This window comes from Cupressus sempervirens, chromosome 3 (assembly GCF_028749045.1).
Source record: "Cupressus sempervirens isolate cs-2001-9-10 chromosome 3, ASM2874904v1, whole genome shotgun sequence".
In the NCBI taxonomy this organism is placed as follows: domain Eukaryota; kingdom Viridiplantae; phylum Streptophyta; class Pinopsida; order Cupressales; family Cupressaceae; genus Cupressus; species Cupressus sempervirens.
The window spans coordinates 1,122,567,284-1,122,590,401 of record NC_143120.1 but is presented as its reverse complement, the minus strand read 5'-3'; positions in this window follow the sequence as shown (position 1 = coordinate 1,122,590,401).

Genomic DNA, 23,118 nt, shown 5'->3' with positions numbered 1-23,118 from the left:
GTCATCTCACTCGGCTAAAGTTTTCTTCTGAAGCTCATCCTAACCTAGGGTTTTTGTGAGTTTGACCTTGTTAAGCATAGGGAGTCCAATAATTCTATGAATCATTTTCTTCATAATCAGAATTGGCTACTCTAACCATAATTAACCATTATGGACTTGGCTCAAGATATATCTAATCCATTTAATCTGAAAGTTTTGTGGTAGGTAAGAAATATGGGTTAAGCCTTTCTCCTCTAGGTGTTTATGCTCGAGCTTAAGAGTTCTATCCATACAGAGTTCACCTAGGGCACTACCCATTTCTAGGGTTCCTATCTCTTGTATAGTACACTTGAAATGAGTTTGAATGTCATTGATAAGAAGTGCCTTTGGTGGAATTTGTGATTGAGCTCCATTCAGGTCGAGGGTTTATGTAGTCGCTGACACCAATTTGAAATTTGGAGCTTTCCACTCAATGCCTCAAACCAACATTTTTTATCCTTTCTTTGTCTTACTACTATGATTGTTGGATGCCATGATCACTATGTAGACTGAGAAAATTCTTCAAAAAAAATTGTTGCAAATAATGCTCAAGATCGCTAGAATGATCTGCAAGCCACTTTGCTCTGAATATGCTAAAATCACAATGGAAATGAAGTCAAATTCTTGCCTTTTGATAAAAATTTCCCATTAATGCTCGGTATGATGAGAGCCATAATGACATAGTGCATGAAAAGCTGTCATCCACTATCTGCACAGATTGCTTGGTAGAAGCTTGTAACTTGGCAACCAAATAAAAACTTTGTTACTCCTAACCTCACTTGGTATGACCTTACTCAGTGAATACTGATGATGAACTTTTCTGATCCCTCTGTATCTAGAATACTGATTTGGATCTTTTCTGCCTTCCAATTGGAACTATTTAAGATTTGCCCTTGAAAATAAAGTTCTAGTTCTTCCTTAAGAACTTAATTGGAAATGGTGGAGTCACCCACTTCTTGAGTAACTAGAACATCATCACTTGAACTATCTTGCTCGATAGATTTAGGAATCCACTACTATCTCATTTGTTTCCAGATGTTATCTACTTTTGCTTTCTTTTCATCTTCAACTCTACCTATATTCATGCAATTCTTAGCTATGTGACCAAGTTCAGTACATGTGTAACATCTTATTTTAGTATCCTTTCTTCTCAAGTGATGTCTTGCACAGTTTATGCCAATGTGTCCATATTCTCCACAATAGTGACCTCTACACCATGTATTTTAGTCCCAACCAAATATTGCCTTTATGAATTATTTAGCTAGATTGAATGGTTTAGATCTACATTCACATGCCTTGTGACCTTGTCTCTTGCATTTGTGATATTTGCCTTCAAACTTTGGTTTCTCCTTACATTCATTAGCTTTATGACCATGTAGACTGCAATTGTAGCATTTTCCATTGAATTTTGCATTTTCATTGCTCCAACATTTTTTTCATGTATGACCTAACTTACCATAGTAATTGCAAGTAGGTCTTTGATTCCATTGAGCACCTTGTTTGGAAGATTCACCTTCTTCTTTGTATCCAAGTCCTACTTTTCCCTTTTGCCTATAAAGATTCTGCTTATTTTGCTAATTCAATTAATACATGTCTACTTGGTATTTCAGTATTCTTTCATTGAGTTGCTTCTAAGAATTTAGATCAACTTTGAACCTTTCATTGATTTTCTTTTCAGTGCTTAAATCATTCCTTAACCTTTCATTTTCAGATCTTAGACTCATGATTTCTTCATTTGCATTGGAGAGCTAATTGATAAGACTTTCTTGCCAAAGGGATTGATTTTGAGTTTCATTGTTCCTTGCCTCCAAGTCTTCTCTTGCCTTATTTCTTTGTTCTAAGATTTCACACAATCTTATTGATTGGATTTCTTGTTCTCTTTTCAATTTCCTTACTTCTTCTTGTAGGGAGCCATTCTTTTCTAGGAGTTATTTGATTGCATCATTTGCTTCATTTGAACTACTTCAGGGGAAAAATTCTTCAATCTTCTCTTCAATATATTGGTGGTCATTCTTTTGTTTTACAAGTTCCTTCCTTCTTTTTAGGGATTGGGAAAGATGCTCTTTTGCTTTCTTGAGTTGAGCTATGGCCATTTCCAGATCTAGCTTTTCATTGTCAATAACTTTGTCAAGTCTAAATATCTCCATTGTCCTTGATCTTTGTTCAAGCTATCAAAATTTATCCTGAGAACCACAAGCTTTGATACCAATTGTTGGAAATAATCAAGACTAGCTAGTTACTAAGAGGGGAGGGGTGAATCAGTAACCTCAATTTTTTTGACAAATTCAACACTTAATAACATAATCCAATTATTATCAATAGATCTAATCTACTATATGCATGAGAAACTGAAAGCACAAAACACTTTGAACACAATATTTGGTGACCCAGAAATCTTCCAAATAGAAAGTAAAACTGGGGTGGGGATGATAGCCACAAAACTTCAATACTATAGTATAAATTTGACCTGTTAAGACTTACAATGATCACTTCTAATGATTTTCCTTGTTAGTAGCAATTAGGATTGCTAGATCCACCTTCTTAGAGGTTTTACAAGCATACAATGAAGTATGCACTCGGTAAAGAGATTTAAAGAAAAGACTATTAAATCTACCCTATTAAAGGATTTGAAGTTGATTCACCTATTAGGATGAAACAGTAGATCTAACTTACAACTGAATTGCTGACTTAGATCTTTGAAGTACTAATCACCTCTTTGTGATAGATGTAACTTGACTACTCCTAATTTGACCTTGCTATGCACTTTACTCTGTTATTAATTCACATTCGCATGCTTATCATTACATTCACTTTCACTCTTCTCAAAAATTACTACAATTAGGTATGATACAATACATTACATGTATACCAACCTAATTCACATAATTACAAGGCTGACCAATACACAAGATAACACCAATATTACTGAGTCGACCCAAATGTAGAAACTCAGGTTCTAAAAGCTAAGTTGTTGAATTTATGATACTCGACATCCATTGCATTACTTGACATCATCATGCATTTGGTAGAAGTAGAGGCTTGGTCCATACTAATCACTCAACGTAGCTTCGAACTTGATATACATTAGAGACTCGGTAGATATAGTGTCACTCGATAGAAACTAAATTCCAAATTTACCATGCCTGTACTCGGTAAACACTACTTATCCCATCACTCAATTAACACTTGCTTCACATCACAATAATTGATGACTCGGTAGTCACTGTGAAGCTTAGTAACCACTGAACTACTCGGTCTGAACTGGTGGACTTCACACTACCTAAATTCACTCGGTAACCACTGGAATGCTTGGTATGAACTATGAAACTTGGTAACCACTGGAATGCTTGACAAACCCTAGAGATTGATCGAAGAGCTCGATAACCATACAAAATCTGAATAAGTGTTGTTACTAATAACAAACATGACTTAATGCCAACAGTTGTTAATATGACAACTCAAAAAGGTGCACAAACTCCTAAGTGTCTCACAAAATAAAATAATAAAATAATTCATTAACCTAAGTAAACTTAAGTAAGTGTAAATAGTAAATACATATTTACACCAACATCGCCTCCTTAAGTGCGACTTAGGGGAATGCCCTTAAGCTTACGAAAACTAGGATGAAGATGCATTATGGGTCCTGACTAGTAGGCCATGTTAGGTACCCATGTACATAATGAAAATGCAATCTCTCATAAAGCGAAGAAAGAGGGAAACCTCATGAGAAAAAACCTCCCCCAAAAAGAGAGATGAAAAGGATGCATGGATGGATGAAGTAATCAAGACCCCCCCATTACGACATACATCTAGTATATACAAAACTAAAGAATGAGAAGAACTAAACCTCATAAGAGGAAAAATTCCCCCCCATAAGAAAGAAGAGGAAGAGAGAAAAGGTAGTCCCCCCCCCCCCCAAAGGAAGAATGCCTATCAGTGAAAGCCACTCCAAGGAAGAAGCTAGTCCAAGATGTAGTGCCTGCCCCTAAGTCGTATTTTCAGTTTTCTTGCCAAACTCTTTTAGGCCAATTTATGTTGGATGATTAGTATTATTATTTTAGAGATTATCAGATGTTGTTTTACACTCAGTTTATTATATGATGAGATTACTTGGTACTCTATATTTCATGCATGTATGATGATTATTCAATGTTTTCAGTTATCGATGATGACTAGTTAGATGGTTTATTATCACACGTGCTTTCTTATGGATACTTACCCCATACTGCATGTGTATGGTGTGCGTGTTTGTTTTTATTTATGTATGGTGTTTCTGATGTGGTTAAGGAAGGGAGTCGTAGTCACCTGCTAGTCGGGATCTACACGATGCACCACTTCCTGCCATTGTCTGCTTAGCTTAGAATATTGTGTTTGTACATGTGTGGATTTTATGCAGGTTGTAGGTACCGGGTATCGACTTCCCTGAATTGCCAGGATGAGCATACCCTATCGCATTGTCTCAATGGTAAGAGAGGGGAGATAAACTCTTAAGTCCAAATCCTAAACCCTTTAGCCAATTGTCCTAATTGATAATTAGGACAAGTATCTGAGTTAAGTACCCTCTGAATGCATCAAAGGATGTAATTTCGTGATTATAACCCTTTTTGTTTGATTTAGTATGTATTTTTCTATGTAGGGTTTTCGTATGTTGTTATATGAGTCCTTGATGTGTTTTCTATTAATTAAGTCTAATTAAAAAGATTAATTAATGATTTAATTTAATGGAGAATTAATATGATATCTTTAATATTTAATTAATTGAGAAATTAATTAAATAAAAGAATTAAATTTGGAAATTAAAGTTCAAAGATAAATTTAGAACAGGATAATATTTATTTAATTTAATAATAATATATTTGGAGTTCATTTTTAAATAAATGCTAAATATTATTGTTATTTAAATTAATTAAATATGTTATCAATTAAGTTTCTAAAATTAATTTAAAAAGTTGAAAGACATTAAATTATTAAAGGATTTTAGATCGCATGATCTAAGCATGAGTTTAAATTTGAGTAATAAATTAAAAGATTAAATTATAGAAATTAATAATGTTATTTTAATTTCTTAAAAGTGCACATGAGATTAAAGTAATAAATTAATTTAAAATAGAAGTCAAGTAGAATATTAAATAAAGTTATTTAATAAATCAACTTAATGTGCATGAAAGTTGAATGCAAAATAAAAGAAAAGATAATAAAGGTTAATTTGGAGTTAACTGAGTTGTGCAAAGAGTCTTCTCAGGTAAACGCACAATTAGTGCCCCGATTTGAGGAGAAATTGCTTATCATAACTTTGGGGGTTCATTTTTGAGATACACGTATTTGGACGGGAATTTTTGGGGAGACAATTTTTGGAAGCGAATTTCAGAAGGCTAATACCAAGAAAGTTTTCGAGAAGAAGGTTATTGAGAGGAGCAAATTCTCTTACAGTTCTTGGAGATTGCATAATAGCATCAGGTTCAGGTAGGGTCTTGTGTTTTGATAACTGATTGAATTATGCAATTTGATATTCCTGTCTACTCCGTGATTGTAAGAACTTACCTTCTTGAATGTGTCATTTCTTTGTTCTAAATCTTTTGCTATTCGTTTTCATTTGTAAATCTAGATTGAAAAACTGTTTACAAACCTCAGTCAACAATTGAAATAAATAAGAATTAAATCAAGATTTGAGTTTGAATTAAATGGAATTTGAGAAATTTAATAAGATTAGGGTTTTGAAATTGGATGAAGAAAACTCAGAGTTGGAAAATAAATATGATTGATTTATTTTATTTAAATTTTATGATTGATAAAATTTAATAAAGTAAATTTACTTGAAATCGATATATAATACATGACTTTATTTATAGAAAACGATTTAAAAACAAATTGCTTTTATACAAAAAAAAAAATACAAAAATATATATATAAAATTATTGTTTTAAGTGGGGGGGGAGGGGATCACCCGTACCCACCCCCCACTACCTACAGCCGACAGTACCTGCGTCACAGGTACTGCGGCAAAGCCGACGGGCTTTAAACGTATGTATTAAAGTTTTGTTTATTTCATTTTTTTTTTTTAATATAATTTTTATTATTTATAAAAACAAATTTTATTATTATTTAAAATTTTTAATTAATAAATTTTTAATATATTTTAAATTAATAAATATTTTAATCTTTATTAATATTTAATAATTAAATAATAATACATTTAACATAGTTTGTGAATATTAATTGATTAATAATTTTGGTTAAATATTAATAAATTAACAATTAATGAATAGATTAAAATAAGTAATTAGAACAAGTAATTATTGATTAATTTAATTAAAATTAGTTTAATTAAAGTTAATTAATAGTGAATATCAAATGATTAAATGGCAGATTTAGAATATTGACTTAATGGAAGTTATTATAGAAATGGGTTAATCGTAAAAGGGTAGTTGAGAAAACCTAGTTACTTGAATTCGACATTAAACTGAAACATAAACCTTACCTTAACTCAATAATATACTTTCAAATCCAATCTCTGAGACTTTGACGTTTTCTTTGTGTTCTCTGTGTTTTGGGGTTGTTCTAGTATTGACCAGTTTAGGTTGTTACCAGAGGCTCGGGATTGTGAATGTGATGTCATGATGATTTGGTCTCGATCTTTCTTAACCCGACCATGGTAATGTGATGAAGTGCTCTATGACATGATTGTGTTTACTATTTGTTATTGCTTTCCAGTTTCCTTGTGTGAAGTTGAGATGTATGTATTTGAGATACCTAACTTAACCATTTTCGAGTCTCGATCAGTTATATTGATAACCATTTTTGAGTCTCGATCAGTTATACTTGGATTGCTTTTCGGTCACTTGAGAGGACTGAAGTGTTTGTTATGTTCTTGATGATGTCATGTTTTGACTTGACCATTTTGGAGTCTTCGATCAGTATTGTAATTTACTATTGGGATACTTTCTGGTTGCTCCTTGGAGAACCATTGGATTTTGTGATTTGTCATTGATGCCTTCAGTTGCTGATAGAGAACTGTCGTGATCATATGATTATTATTGGATGCTTATCTGTTGCTCATGAAGAACTGATGTAATTTTGTGGCTTATCTTTTATGATGTTTTTCAATTGCTTGTATAGGACTGAGGTGATTTTATTATGATTCTTGATTTGTAATTTCATGAGCCTAGGGTAGGTTATCTATGTGTAGTGTCGGGAAGTGGCTTGCAATGGGGATCGGGGCCCTAAGAGGTTGCCTGGAGTAACCCATTGTAAGTTGTTTTAATAAGTGAAAACATTTACACTAAATAAGGGAAAATGAACCTAATAAGATAATTGTATGTTCTCTCCCATCCCTTGAGTGCTAGTACAGACTAGGATGGGGTACAAAGAATGCTTGGTTACGACCTTGCATTCCATAGTATGCCTCGTCAGTACGAGAGGATACTAGTGGCCGCAGGGATCAGTAGGGACCCGGGATTCCTAAGGGATTGCTCGGGTAACTTCTACGTGACTTTTGCGATGACACTTTCCCGCTTGCATATTAGGTTTCCTACGTGTCTTGTGGTACCTCTGGGTTTAGATGTTGATCTTTTTAGGAACCCTTGAGTTAGCATACTTATAGGATTTCCTGGACTTAGAGAGTATTTATGATTATAGGTTTTGTTATCCTATTTGGGACTTGAGACTATCTCCTCAGCGCGGTGGGAGTGGACCATTTAGATTCCACGCGGTCGGGTGGTAGTGCTTTTACTCTTACCATTGAGATCCATCCGTGGTCGCCGTGGCTGGAGTTTTCTTGGTTGGCATTTACCTTCACTATGTTCTTGGATTATTATGATGGATGGTTAGATTTTATGATAGATGTTTTATCATTATGGATGTATGGATGTATCATGTATGGTGAATAGTTTCATATATTGTTACTGTACTTTGTATCATGGATTCGTGGAGGTTGATGCATTTCTATTTTTACATATGTATATTCTTTTAAACCTTTCATACCCTGTGGCTTGTACAGTGGATGATTGAGCATTCCGAATTAATTTGCCAAGAGGCATTCGGAACAAATGTAAATTATGGACATGGGACTTCTGATTATTCTTTCATATGTATGTGATAATTGTTAGACTTAGAATTAATTAAATTTAAACATGACTCAACGTCTTGGGATCCTTTAGAAATGTAACTTGCTATGTATGGTTATCGATGATTACATGTTATTGCTTTCGCTACTATGTGTTTGAAGTGTATGTTATACATTCTTACTTTAAAAAATATATATATATATATTTAGCAAACTTAGTGAAACTTTAGGTTAATTCTTTTGGATCCCTTGGTGGGGCGTTACACAAGAGTGCAGAATGATGTTCCTCCCCTTTGGAAGAAACAAAGGCAAAGGTACAATCTTGAAGATGTATAGTGGTCCTAAAACCTATTCAAGTATCCCTATACGGTTCACTCCTTCCAGCTGTTCTAAAAAGAATGAATGTAAATCTAGCAAGGATGTCCATTGAATCTATTCCAATGAACCATCTATCTCCTCTACTAATAAAGAGACCTCCTCTAATTTTTGTACATAAGGATAGACAATCATGCCAACTTGTGAAGATTGATCATGTAGAGAATAGACATGAGGGTCAAAGTGAGCCCTCGCAACATCTGTAGAAGGATCACCTTCATCAAAGAGAAGATGTAAATCATCAAGTTTGTCTCCCAAATCTGTGGTATGTGACTCCACAAATAAACTTGCAATGTCGGCCATGTAGTCATCAACTGAAGCTAGAGCTATAAGACAAGAAGTACCCAACTATGCTGGACCTTTCACTGTGGCAATATAAGCATGTGGATTGGACTGATGATAAGACCTCTCACTGCAACTATCAATAAAACCCCATGTATTTGAATCTGTTGAAGCACTATCGTTGGTGTCACTATCGATTTCCACTATGTATGAAGTGCGAAGAGGATTAGAGGATAAGCTGGGTGAACTTTCCTCAAAGTGAAAATCCTTCTCCACAAAGATCTCATGAGTCTCTAGATCCATAAGTCTATAAGCCTTAGAACTATCTTCATACCTAATGAAAGTGCAAGGCCTAGGTGCTAGTGCCTTGCAACCCCTAGAAGATAGGTTTGCCCATGCTGGACAACCGAAGACTTTGAAGTGACTCACAATTGGTTCTCTACCACACCATGCCTCAAAAGGAATCTTCTCATCTAAGGCACTATGAGGAGACCTGTTAAGTATGTGAGTGGTATTGCTAATAGCTTCGACTTCTAATGTAGGATCAAGAGACTTGGCTTTTATCATGAAACTTGCCATGGTCTTAAGAGTTCTAATCTCCATAGCTAAAACATCTATCTTGTGCAGATTGAATGTTGGTGGATTCTGAAGATCAATGCCCTCAAGTCTACAAAAGGCTCTAAGTCTTCTATCCACATATCTATTCTCATTGTCCACCCATAGAACCTTGATGGCTTTCCTGGATTTGTGTTCAACACGAGTCTTGAAGGCTTGAAACTTATGAACCACTTCATTCTTATGATGAAGGAAATAGATCCAAGTGAATTGTGAAAAGTCATCAACAAAAGTAAGGATGTAGTAGCTTTGGCTGACTGAAGTCATTGCAAAAGGACCTGCTAAAACCATGTGAACCAACTAGAGAACAACTGGAGCTTGTAAAGACTTCTTTTTATCATACTTCTCTTCAAGATGCATATCTACTAAACATGATGAACACTCACCCTTAGAAAAGTTGTTAGGTAGACCTTTGACCATGTGTTTTAAGCAAAGTTTCTGAAGATAGCAAAAGGCAAGATGACCAAACCACTCATGCCATAAGTTTATGTGTGAATTAGAGTGAGTCAACAAGACTTGTGAAGGAGACTTAGGCACAAAGTGGGAGAAAGAATAAAGCCCATTGTCATCATTGACTTTCCCCACTACAATTAATGAATCATCTCTAAGATTGTGCACCATCACTGAATTTGGAAGGAACTCAACTTGGTGATCATCTCCAAGGTGAGTGATTTAGTAAACTGATAGGAGATTGGACCTAAGGTTTGGAAAATAGAGAACATCTTTGAATTCCCCATTGTCCATTTCCACGTGTATTTTTCCTTCAACTTCCATTTTGGTATCATCTCCCACAAAGATGTGTGGTACCTTTGACTGCTTCAATGAAGAAAAGTCTTCCTTTGAAGAACCCATATGGTAGGAGGCACCTGAGTCAAGTATCCATTCCAAAGAAGAACTTGAGTTTGCCATAAATGCTTGCCCATTTTCCTTTGAAAAGGTTGGAGTTGAATCCTTGGAAGTACCTAGCACTTGAGTCTTGTTCTTCCTGAGTAGATTTTCTAACTCATCAATTCTTTTAGTTTTGCAATGATGCTCATCATGATTTGGCTTTTTGCAATGATGCTCATCATGATTTGGCTTTGTGCAATATGCACAAAAAAGATTATCCTTCTTTTTATTACTTCCCTTCTTGTTGGAAGAAGAACCACCCTGTTGTGAGGAGGATTATTGTGTCTCAGATTGTGATTTCTACTTCCACTACTTCTTTTTGTTGTTGCTAGAACTTTTTCCTCCTTGACTTGATTGGTGTTCATCACTAGCCACCAAGGCTTTGGTCTTTGATGACTTGAGAAGTCCTAAATCTATCAAGTGAGATTGTTCAACAATCAACATATCTACAAATGCATCAAATGAAGGCTTTTGATAAGCAGTTCTCATGGTCAACTTATGAGTATTGAAACTTGAAACAAAGGAAGCATACTCTAAAGGTAGCCTCTTTAGGATGTGATGAATCAACTTTTCATCCTTCATGGGATTTCCACAATCTTTAAGAAGTGCCCTATACTCATTGGCTTTTTTATGTAATCCTGAATTGTATCAAAATTCTTTGGATCCAAGAGAAGTAGATCATCCTCAATCTGAAATCCCTTTTCTTCATCCACCTTACCATACAATGATTCAAGTTTATCCCATGCAGGTTTGGATCCTATACAACTAGCAATGTGAAAGAAGAGATCTCTATATACACAACCCTTGATAATTCCTAAAGCCTGTTGGTCTTGTTTTTTTTTCATTCAATGAGTTCTTTAGCATCAGTAGGTTTGGTAATTGTGCCATCAACATAAAGACTATATCCTTTTTTCATTAATCTACTCCATGCAATATCTTTCCATGTAGAATAATTGTGTGAAGTTAGAGGTGGACACTTAAATGAACCCATGATGCAGAAAATGAAAGGAGCACACAAGAGAGACAAAAGAACACAGTTACACACCCCCTTTTTCACTCAATCAAAATGCCACTTGTCAAAATGAACAAAGTAGACTTTCTTATTTTTCTTTTAACAACTGCCTTTTGAGGCTCAAATCTATCACTAAGCACTATAGCTCATATGTATAACAATTCTAAAAAGTAATCAAAGCTTTATAATGCAGAAAAAATCCTAGTTCTAAAAGTGAGAATTTTTTCCACACAACCCTAGAATCTAACTATAGATTTAAAAAGTAGACAAAAAATAATGCACTTTCAAAAAAAAATGGAACTAGAAAAAGTGACCAGATGTGCCCGTACGAAGCATTTGAAGTTGCAAAATGCAAGATTATGCAGGTACAGTAGCCAAAAAATACAATTTTTAAAAAATCCTTGCACCAAAACCAAAAAATAACACCACCATTAGAAATTTTAGGAAATTCTACCCAATTTTTAAAAAAATTGCACCTGAATCAGAGTTCAGATGCCCAAGTTATGGGATCATAAAGTCAGGCTGCCAAATCAAAAATCAATCTGGAGAGGGATCTAGCAGAAAAACTTTCTGCTTATTGACAGTTAAACGACCATCACAACAATTGAAAAAGCCCTAGTTTTGATGGTCAAATGATTGTCAAATTTAACATAGTGATTTGCTGATGTTAGCAAAAAATCTACTTGTGTTGATGTGGCAAGTACGGTGGGTGACACATGTTGTACGAGAAGTGCTTGCGTGGTAGGGTATGGCAGTTGACTATGCAGTCTATTTGGCAGGTGATGTGGTACCTCAATGACATGTCCCAATCTAACATGTGTGCGCTGAGCTAGCTATATAGCCTACATGGGTGAATTAGTGGATGCCACATGTCACAGTTTGAAAGGGGGGTTGTAGATATGACAAGGTTGTGTGGCGGCATCTCTGTACACCATGTGGGAAGGTGTGGTGGCCCATGGGCTGAATCTAAAAATAACGGCAAGAACAAGGAAATGAATGTCACCAGAAAAGGTAGTTGCAGGCCCAAAGTCAAAACAACAGTGGGCAGTGGGTGACAGAGTTCGCGTGTAGGCTCCTAATTAGTCTGCGTGTCACTCTGCCTAGTGGGTGTCTACCACATGGCTCGGTGCGAGACTGACGTGTAGCACTGGAATCTTTCATAGTAGGTGCTAAAGAAAGACTTGTGGGGGCTGGAATCGAAAAATGTCTGCTAGAAATGAAACCATGTGCCAGAGAATTCACTACACTGGCCAAAATATGGAGATGTTGCCAGTATATTGTGCACAATTAGAGACTAAACGGGTGGGAGCCTGAAAAGGTAAAATGGCCAAAAGTTTATAATACTGCGAGCTAGATTTTATATTGCTATCACCAAGTTTTGTGAAACAAAATCCCACATTGGTTTGAATCCTAAAGTCTACATACTTTTTAAGGAAAGGGTCATGGTGTTAAAACAAAGAACTGCCCCCGGTGTGGGTGGCGCAGGCCGATCTTGATCTGTCGATGGGAGGAATATTGAAGCCAAATTTAGCTTGTTTGCAATTTATTCTATACTCACAGGAAATTAATATTGAAGATTCCCATCTAATAAATAAATATCCCTTTGCTCAGGGTGAAGATCTAATAGCCTAGTTTTGCAAAAAAAAAATCTCTGCTACCTACCCAAAGGGCAAATTTTTTTTCCAAAAATACTGTCGAAAATTATAGAGAAAAAATTATAGACCGAAAAAATAATTAAATAGATCTACAAATGACCATACCCGAACTATAAATCGAGGCCTCCGAGTGCTAATTTGCAAAAAAAATTTGCCTCACGGTCAACTTTGGCCTAGGGTAGCTGAATTTATAGTCAATCTTCACCAAATTAGTGTTTTGGATGCAATGGTGAGGTCAGATCTAGCTCTAGATGCTCTCAATTTCTACAGTACTTCAGATTCAAGCTAAGGTGCTAAAGCAACAATGGTCTTGAACGACTATGTCATCATAAAATCTCCAAGCTCTAATACCATGTAAGAATTTTCCTTAGGGAAAAATTCACCCAAGAACTAAGAACTTAAACACAAGCACAATTGTAGACTAGAAAGTGAGAGTATGATCAGAATGACAATATATTCATTCAATATGTATTATCAAAGTTCACTAGGAGTGCCTATATATAAAGGCCTCTGAGATTCATCTAGAATGCCTCGTAATCAACATCATGATAAGTCATACAACCAAGCAAATGTCCACCAAATATGGGTTATCCTCCATTAAGCACGAAAGTAAGTGTCATGATGAGAGGATAAGCCTACAAGTGTGTAACAAGTAAATCAATGTTGTAGACAACATGTGCTAAAAGGGAGTGTGAATAATTGTGTTGTCAACATGACAAATCACTCAATGATACAAACTCTAGTGTTGTAGACACCATGTGCTGAAATAGAGTTGGGTACTTTTGTGTTGTCAACGTGACAACTCAAAAAGGCACACAAACGCCTAAGTGTCTCACAAAATAAAATAATAAAATAATGCCAAATAATAAAATAATGCATTAACCTAAGTAAATTTAAGTAAGTGTAAATAGTAAATACGTATTTACACCAACAGATATATCAATTAAATATGCAATTCTTTACATACCTTTCTTGCTTAAATTAAGATGATATGACCACCTCCTCCACCGGATTGGGTGATCTTAGCTCCACTATTTCCATCTTTTGCCTTTTTCTTCCATGTTTATTTCATATCCTTCCTTTCTTGTTTAATGTCCACTTTGCCTTTACTCTTGGTGTTATTGTGATTTTATATTGGTATTTGAGTCTTGCAATTATAGTTCAAATGTCCAAACTTGTGACAATGGGAACATACATTGTTAGGGACATGGTTCTACCTTTGATTAGTCCAACAGGGTTTTGTCTATGATCTAAATTCATGTTCTCTATGTCCATACTTTTGATAATTGTAACAACAGCCTTCTTATCTAGTTGTATTAGGTGCATTCTTCATTCTTGATCTACACTTATGTATTTGATGTCCTTATTTCTTGCAGTAAAAATAATAACTAGTAAACTTAGGTTTATGGTTTTGCATACCATTTTTGCTTTTGTAGATGTTTGTAGTATAACCAAGTTTTCCACAATGATAACATGTTGGTTTTCCTTTTGACTTTGCATTACTTAGTTCTCCACTCTTGGATTATTCACCTTGCCCGGTAGATGAATTTCCTAAACCAATAGTGTTGTTGGATAACCACATTATTTCTTCCAAGTATTTCATTACTTCATTAGGCTTGTTGAATATTTCCATAAGTTCTTTTTCAATTTTTAGTTCATTCTTCAATATGTCCTTCTTTGATACCAGATTTACTATTTCCACATCCTTTCTGTTCAACTCCTAATTTGTAAGCATTAGTTGATTCATCTTGTCAAGTTGAGTGTTGGTAAGCTTTTGTACATCAGTTATCCTTTCTTTAAGTCTAGTTTCCATTAGCCTTTTGTCTTCTTCAGCAATAACCTTGTCTTCCTCAGTTTTCTTCTTTTGCTCAATCACTTCACATAGTCTTACTAACTGAATCTCATGTTCTCTTTTTAGTCCTCTAACTTCTTCATTTCAGATTTTGTTATTTTCTAGTAGATCTATGAGTGTTGTATCATTCTCACTTGAACTTCTAATTCCAAACAATCCTTCAATTTCAACTGCTTCGTAATTAAACTCATTTTGTAGAATGACCAACTCCTTCCTTCTTTTCAAGGATTTCTTCAGTTCTTGTCTTGTTGTTTGAAGTTGTTGCGGCATGAGTTGGATGTCAATCACCTTATTGTCAATAACTTTGTCCAATTTATAAGCCTTCATCTCAAATCTAAACTCCAAGTTGCTTAAACTTCTCCAAGAGAACCACGATGCTTTGATACCAATTGTTGGAAGTCTTAATTGGAAACCAAGATACTGAGGGGGGAGGGGTGAATCAAGATCTGTAACACCTAAACCCTTTTAAGAATAATCTCTTGTGTTCACTGCATGTATCACCTCATGATCAATGTCTTATACATGCATAACTTGTAAAATCAAATTTTAATAACATATAGATCTAGTTTATCAATCACATGCATGAAATGCAAACACACAACACACATTTTGGTTACCTAGAAACCCTCCAAGGTGAAGGTAAAACTTAGGTGGGGATGACACCCACAAATCTTCACTACTGTAGTAATAAAATTAACTTGTTAGGATTACAATTTTTTATCATATCCAATGATCTACCCCATGAGGGGTTTTCCATGTTAAAGGCTTCAAGATAGTTAAGTCCTACCCTGTTAAAAGATTTTACACTTACATTAAAATAAGGACTCTGTTAGGAGATTTACAAATATCTATTAAGATTGCTATGTTAAGGGATTATCCTTGAATCAATCTATTAAAATTGATTTAGTAATTGATCCTTGGTTTTCTCTAGTAAGTTATTTTTAGATCTCCTCTCTTCAATCTGATCTGATCTTTGATTTGATAAAACTTTACTGTCCTTTACTACTTGATTAGGTTGCTTCTCCTATTATGAAATAATAAACATCTTTGTCTCTTCTACAATGCTCACATTATCACACTTAATATGCTTTGTGATCACATGAATAGCTCGTTTGCTCCTTCTCATCTTCATACACTTCACCATTTCAAACTAGGTTAAGATCTGCTCAATTTAAATATTTCATAAAGAGTTTTCTAGATTCTTTCTTGTTTCACCTCTTCATCTAATTGGTTCATCAAAAAACATAGGGATTTTTTATCCGCATCATAAAATGTGTAATAACCTATGTAACAACCTCTACGAGTATTATATATCCTATCTTGTCAACCTAAAATGATTTGCCTCAAAGTTTGTATCATTCCTCTCTTCAAAATCAATTTTGTGATGCTTGGCACAAACTATTTTTTATACTCAGCATTCATCGTATATGATGTTGCTACTCGATCTCTACTATGCTTGGCACATTCTATGTAGCTCAGCTTCAATGTGCTCAAACTACTTGATAGATATTAGACTTAACTTACATTGAAAATACTCAAAAACCAAAGATTTTCTTAGCTCTTATAAAGCTTGGCATTTACATGTTTTATACAGAAGTCTTTACATGACTTGGCCTATATAGAGAAGCTCAATTATAGTGATGACCTTCTAATTCTGTCTAGTATATGGCTAAGTGTTTAATACCAATAGACAATAACAGTTAGAGATAGCAATATCCCCACTAGGGTTTTCCCTCTAATTAAGGGTTTCCCTAGTCAACAAATCATTGTGTCACTTTGTATAGTTTATTTCTTGTTTTTTATTAAGTAAAATACATTTTTTATAGGGGTTCTTGAAACCCACCAGTTAACAACATAAAAACTACTAAAAGTTCAAGTCTAACAAACAAGCAATAGAAAAAACAATAGACCTAACCTGACCAATAGATGAAAACAAAAAACAAAAGGCCAAAAGCCAGGGAACAAACATAAACCAGGAGAAATGATTAGGACACTAATTCTTTAGCCAACTCTACTGTCTTGAGCTCCAACTCTTCCTTGGCCTCAGCCTCATCGATCTTTGATTGGCTATCGTACAAGGATACCTCCTCTTCCCTCTTCCTCTTTTTTGCTCTCTTTCTTTTACTCAGGATCTCACCCTGCAAAGAAGCATCCTCGTCTATCACCTTGGTTTCCTCTTTGTCCTTTTCCTCCTTCCCCTTTTTGCTTTCCTCCATCATCGTGTGTAGTTGAATGATGTTATCATTAAGACCTTTAATTATGTTAAGCCTCTAGTTAGTTGAGCTATGGAGAGAGCTCTCCATCCTTTCAACCTTTTTTTCAATCTTAGAAACCCTTGCACTCAGCTTGCCAATTCTGACATTCTCGTCCCTCCCTTCTGGCCTTTCCTACCCTTGCAACCTGAACTTAATCTCTTCAATTTTATGGAAGATCCATTTAATGGACCATAAATTGTCTACCAAAATGTTGCAAGCATTATTTAGGAGGTTCATCCCCATTTCTTAAGCATTATCACTAAGAATCACCAAAGCTAGGTCAATTAGCTCTTCCAACTAAATTTTGCCATCCCTTCCCTCCAGAATCCTTAGGTTGATGTGTTCTCTAACTAGACCCATTTTTGCAATGATGGCATGAAAATTCCTCCATACAGATTTATTTCCCTTTGCATCTAGAGTTACAATAGTATTAGCCAAGTCCTCTTCCTCTTTTCTCTCTTCTAGAGCTTCAGTAGTGCTCTCCTTACCCTTACCGTGAACCTTCTCAGCATCTTTCTCCCCTCCTCCTTTCCTTTTGACCGAGTTGTCCACCTTCCTGCTTACCTATGCCTTACTAGTACCCTCCTTTCTCACATTCCCTCCTTATTTGTGTCCATCCCCTCTTCCTCATCATTATAATCCTCCTTCGATTTTTCCTTCTATTTTATCCTTCTCTCCATTCCTTTCCCTGGCTTCTTTTTCTTCTTCCTACCCATATCCTTCATGATTTTATCCACCTCCTTTTCATCTTCCAAGTGTAGACTAGCACTATTTTCTATATCCAACAGGGGGTAGGAGCTCTTTGTCTCCTCTGAAGAATTTTCCTTCTGGGCAACAACCCTTCTATGAGTTTGAGCTTTAAAATGTTCATATAGGAGTAATAACAAACCCTCATGGAAGGCTGGGTTAGTGTACACTCTCTTCTTATAATCCATAATACTCTTATTTGCAAAGAAAAACAAGTAGAATGGAATGAAAATTTTGGTTCCATACATGAAATGGTTTAGGATAACAAAATGGTGGGTTCAAATCCTATCAAACCTTGTATTAAGCATAATGTAGGGAATAGTTTCCCTTAGGACCAACCTCCATAGTGTCTTAATAGATGCGAGCTCATACTAGGCACTAATCTTCATCATCTCCTTCATGTCCTTTACAAATTCTTTCACTACATTCAAGGCTATTTTCTTATCCCTATAGAATTTTATGCCTTGATTGGGGGATTTAATGACCTCGGTGATAACCCCTTTATTGACCTAGAAGTCAATCCTATCAATCTTCACATTCCCATCTCTCCATGTCTTCATGCTTCATTGTTTTGGTTATTGAAGTTGGATTTAACAAATTGGATATAAGCTTAATTGACTCATAATTGATTTACACTCCACCCTCTCTGTTTTATGGGTGAATATTACTTTCTAATAGTATGGTGAAGTCAAGTGATTCATGATTATCTGGAGTTGATCGACATCAATGTCCTTAGGGATGGTAGCTACAAGAATTGTCTTCTCTAGAATTTCCTAATGTATAGAGGATAATTATAGCAATCCAAAGATTAAGATTTGCATTGGTTTACATTTTAGGTGGCCCATGAGGCTTTTATTAACCAATGAAGTATTGGATATGTGTTTGGAAGACAAGGTTCCTGCATTCTTGTTAGTTAAATTTTTTGAAGGACCAACCTTTGATGGTGACCTCAGTCTAGATATGTGTCACAGTGCTCAAGTACTTATTTTTTTTTTAAAGGGAACTTACTCCCTTAGTAAAGACCTTAAGTGGGTTTTGGGTCATTGCATTGAGTTTTCAATTTTCAATCCATAAGATTGCATATGCAAAGCAAATGGGTTCACACCTTTGAGAACAACTTTCTTTAGAGGTAGATTAAAGGAGCCTAAAGTGGAGGATTCCTTCTTTCATTTGATTGTAATCACATGTTGATAGCTTCATAGACATGTTCCAACATGTTAATGACATTATAAGTGCTAGTATATGAAAAATTGATTTTGGTATTCCCACCTTTTTTTTTGACCCTTCTACCTATTCATATTTAGGGAAAGGCTCTTATAAAGCCTTATGATCAACATTGTTCTCATGACCATCCACTTCAATTTTTTTAGTATCGATTAAGTCCTAAATGATATGCTTTAGCTTCATGCATTCATTGGTCTTATGTCTCTTATTCCTATGATTATCATAGTAATGATCATCATTCCACCACCTAGGCTTTACCTCAAGTTTGTAGGGTCTCACACTGTCTAGTAACATGATGCAAGGTAGATTTTAATAGATCTATTTTTACTCCTAAATATGTTTAAGAATAATTCTATTAGGGTGAATCCTTAGAAATGGTATTTGTATCTCCTAACAAGGGACATTTATTCACTACAGTGAAGGACTTGCGGGTATTATTCCCACCATAGTTTTCTCCCTATAGCTAAGGGTTTCCACATACAAAAATTGTATAACGTGTGACAATTTTTTGTATAGCTAGGATGTACGAGTCTTCATGGAGGTGCATAGGAAATGATAAAAGTATTATCACATCCTCATAGTGATTAGTGAGGGGAATTTTTGATACCATTCATTGTGTTCACCTCGTAGCTTATTATGTGGGACACAATTTTGGATGTTGAGGAAGTGAGGATGTTACACATGGTACTTGATAGTCTTTTTCCACCATGTCCACATGGTCAAAAAATTGGTATGGTTGCATGTCATTATTAAATGAGGTAGTGACACTTGTTGAATCCCTTTGCCCTCACCTCCTCATAGGCCTAAATTGCAATTAAGGAAAATGGTTGTGAGCTTGTAATCAAATAAAAAATGCAACTTGATAATGTGAGGATACTAGAGAAACATTACATCATGCCACTATGTTCCAACTCAGATGACACAATACAACACAGTAGCATGGGAATAAAAGAGAAAATATTACATTGTGCCACTACATGGGACCCACTATAATCATCCCAAAGGGAGTTGGTAAACAAAATTCCCGTTTTTCCTAAATTATTACCTAATCCTTAATTATGCTAGTTTGATTATTTTATTACTCTCATAATTCATCAAAATCCCTAATCAAGCATTCAATCATTGTTAATTAACCAGTAACCTTGGTCTATTTAATTAAATCAATCCCATTAAATCATTTGGATAAAATAATTAATTAAAAGGAATTTAATAAAATCTCCTAAATTATAACTTGTCACAAGTGGACAAATCAGTTGTAAATGAACCAACGTGAATTGACAACCACAGATAACCTCAAATGGATAACTTAAGGGTTTATCCTAATCACTCCTTAAGAGTCAATCTACACCACTAATTTTCTCTCATTTTTTGTAAAATGAATGAATTTTTAGCACAAATTATCCCATTCACTTGCACTTAAGTAATTGTTGTAAAAAGTATTACTTGCATTACTTAATATGTACAATCACTTAGCTTGGTTTCTCAATTGCACGATGGAATCAACCAATTTAGCTTTCATTTAACCATTCTAGTCACCTTATCGAATTACAATTTAATTAAATCTCTCATTCTATGATTCTAATGTCATTGGTTAGGATTTGAATTTTGAGAGCATTTCAAAGATCTCAATCACACTCTTCTTAGATTGAGATAAATAAGACATTTTTTTTATGTTCATTTCAATTGAATTTGTTAAGTGTTATAATGGACTATCAAGCAAATATCTTGTTGAAGTTTTTTGTTGCATTTGTATGTACAATAATTCAGATACACATTCCTAGCACCCACTATGGGGCCTATCCTTGGACATTTCTCTCCACTTTGAGTTGTTTATCATGATCTAACTCTCATTTTTGTAGGTCTAGAGTAATTTCAAGTGTCAATAGGTTATTTTTGAAAGTCAAAAGGGTAATTTCAGGCTAAAGTTATGCTTCCTATCAAGGAATGGTTCTTTTTGGTAAATCTTGAGTTTCTTCTGGGAAATCACCTTTAGGGATTCTAGGGTCATCTTTAGTTATCTTGTGTCACCTTCAGGAGTTCTTGGGTCATTTATGGGAAGTGTAGCCTTTGGGGAACTTCTTAAGTCATTTCTAGTAAGTTTCTCTACATTATTAAGGATTTCCTTATGACTAATGGTGGACTTGTTGACCTTATGGTGAAATAATTTGTTAGTTAGTGACTAAAAACTTAATCAGTTGGATTACATTGCTATTGAGCTTTATAGTTTCTACTGAGCTTCAGAGGCATTTTACAATGTATACTGAGCTCTACAGTTCCTACCAAGCTTCAAAGGTAGTTTGTAGTGTAAGTCGAGCTTCGTAGTGTCTACCAAGCTCATCAAGGTAAACCATATAAGATGTAGTGTTAATTGAGCTCTATAGTGTTAACTAAGCTTATCAATGTCTACCAAATTGGTAGAGTTAATGAAGGAGACTAAAGGTAGTGTTGACTAAGCTTCATTGTCAACTAAGCCTTCTAGTGTCTACTGAGTTCTTTAGTGTTCATTGAGTCACCAAGTGCTAACCGAGTTCAAGTTACTCCCATGTGATCAATATGAACTGTGTATTAGTGTCAACGGAGTGCCAGAACTTGCCAAGTTGACAATGTTGCAGAGTGTTAGAACATCACCTGAGTGGTCTTCAAAACTCAAGTTTTAGTAGTGGGTCGACTTTGTAAATTATGAGGAATTGGGTATTGTAGTTGACTCCATAAGGTAATGATTTGGATTGGTATATATATAATAAATTTTATCATATCCAAATAAGTGAATAAAAAACAAGAGGAGTATAAGTGTGAATTAGAAGAAGGCTACAAATAGTATAAGAAGTAGAGTCTTATCTATCACAACAAGGTGATCATTATACATTAAAGGAATCTCATTCAACAAACAGAGTTGTAGATCAAAGATGTACTATCAATTCATCCTAACACGTGCATTATTCAAATCCTCTAACAAGATGGACTTAATGGTCCTTATTACTCCTAACAGGGCAGATCCCCAGAAGTGATCAATTGTAAGCTTTAATAGGCTAACTTTATATTGTAGTAATAAAGCTTGTGGGTATCATCCCCACCCCAGTTTTACTTTCTATTTTCGAAGGTTTTTGGGTTACCAAATATTGTGTCAAGTGTTATGAATATTTTATTGCTTTCAGTCTTTCATGCATACAATTAGATTAGATTACATTGTGAAGGTTTAATTGGAGAATTAAAGTATAAGTTTTATTGGTTCCTAATTCACCTGCCCCCCTTTCAATCACCTAGTCTATACTTCATTTCCATTAATTGGTATCAGATCTTTGGTTCTCAAATCAAAAGTTTAGTGGCTTGAGAAAGATCAGAGGCAATGGAAGTGTATAGACTAGAGAAAGCAATTGACAATGAAAATTTGGATCTACAGTTGGCCATGACTCAATTCAAGAAAGTGAAGGAGTAACTCTCTCAATTTTTGAAAAGAAGAAAAGATCTTGCAACACAAATGAATGACAATCTTTACATTTAAGAAAGAATTGAAGACATTTTCCTAGACAAAAGTTCAGATGAAGCTAATACAACAATTAAGGACCTACTTGAGAAGAATCTCACTCTTCATGAAGAAGTCAGAAAGCTAAAAAGAGAGCAAGAAATTCAATCAGTCTGTATGTTTGAAAACATGGAACAAAAGGACCAAGCCAAAGAAGAAAAGAGATTGTGCTGCTGGTTCATCAAGATGATGGCTTTCGAACAACTAATATAAAGAGATGTTGGTACTAGCACTGACACATCACTGGTTCCGGGCCTATAATTTATAAGGGGTACTGGGTGATTGACTTCAATTGCTTCAACCACATGGCGGGGCGACCCTTGCATCCGCGGGATCATTTCCTACTGGTGTGAACAGTATATTGCATCTCTCCTAAGCGGGTAAATAACTGAAAATATAGAAGAAATGAATAATGAAATTCATTAGCTATCCCTTTAGCAAGAAGATCTTATTGATCAAATCAATGATGCAAATCAAGAGCTTATCAATTTGAGGACAGAGAATAAAATATTGAAGAATGATCTCAGCATGGAAAAGTAAACCAATGAAAGAATGATGAAATCTCAAGAAAGCATGAATCAACTGAATGAGAAAACTCAATTTAGACACA